At 38.4% G+C, this 1,216-nt stretch overlaps 1 long non-coding RNA gene across 1 annotated transcript; it reads right to left on the bottom strand.

The window, feature by feature from the left end:
* Positions 1-12: 12 nt before the first annotated feature.
* On the bottom strand, positions 13-552 carry LOC105272744 (uncharacterized). Its single transcript, XR_892823.1, has 2 exons — positions 324-552; positions 13-213 (listed from the first exon to the last, which is right to left on the bottom strand). It is a non-coding gene; the product is annotated as an uncharacterized lncRNA (long non-coding RNA).
* Positions 553-1,216: the final 664 nt, after the last annotated feature.

Below are 1,216 nucleotides of genomic sequence, written 5' to 3'. Positions count from 1 at the left end.
AATTCATACGTCTTATCTACAAATATAACATTGAATTTACATTTCTAGAATATTAGTTACAAATTTCACGATGCAATGCTTCAAATCACGATGACATTACACTTCTGACAATTGATTGTTATAAAGTATATTGAAGAGAAATTGTCCATTTCCCACTTCAAATGAGAATCGAGGTCTCCAAATCGTAACTCTCCTTGGCAAATCATCAGATAACTGAAAGGAAATGATAAATTGTTAATAATGAAACGTAACTAATTCACATAATGTCCAACATTTGTTGCTATTTTATTTAAAGGAACAAATAGGAGAACGCATATACTAACCTCTATTCACATGATTGTTACGTTGATTACTTGACTTACTCGAATATTCTCGAGAACATTTTCACTCAATTTTGACGCAATTGCCACATCACGTTTGCACATCTATTGCATTGAAACAAATCTTGAATAGTTTATATTAATTGATAAATGATAATTTAAAAAAGAGTCACTTCGTGAATCCTATAAACTGCGTACACAGGCCCCACCACCTGCTACTATCTCCCACCCATCATCCTGCAATCGGGCGATTCTAATGCCATCTATAACATTTTACGTGTCTGGTTCGGATCGCATATCGAATGCACAGAGTTCGGGCTCCTTACTCTATTCTTCATGGTTCGGGCTCCTTACTCTATTCTTCATGGTAGAGGCTCAGTTCTGGGGGTTTGAGTGACCCCAGCATCATCGTAGTACTGCACCCCAAGAGTGGGAGGACGCCACACGCAATGCGGGGGTGTCTAAGGTATGATGGAAGGAGGTATTGCCAAGCTTTGATGTCGCCGACACCAAAACAGGGGACAAGTACCTCCAGACGTCGTACGTAGCGCTGTATAACGCCTTCTCCTCATGCGCGTTTCGTCCCCACAATTCAGCGATTTCTGGCGTTTACATTTGAATGCCAGTCGAGTCGTTTGATTTTTTTTCTTTCAAACTGACATGAAAAAAAAAGGTATGGCATAAAAATTGTCTACAAAAGCATAAATGAACAATGATATATGATTATTTCAATACGAGAGATTCTTCCCCAGTATTGACTATTTTTTCATAAATCAAGTAATTAAAGTGAAACTCTTTCCACGTCACCCAAGAGGTAGAGTCCTTGACGCGTTTTTTTTAAAGTGGTATCCCCTGTAGGCCTAATCCACTAAGTCAATAGATGGGAAATTGTTATG

This window comes from Fopius arisanus, unplaced genomic scaffold, assembly GCF_000806365.1.
Source record: "Fopius arisanus strain USDA-PBARC FA_bdor unplaced genomic scaffold, ASM80636v1 scaffold00261, whole genome shotgun sequence".
Taxonomy (NCBI): Eukaryota; Metazoa; Arthropoda; class Insecta; order Hymenoptera; family Braconidae; genus Fopius; species Fopius arisanus.
This window is presented reverse-complemented; position numbering and strand designations above follow the sequence as displayed.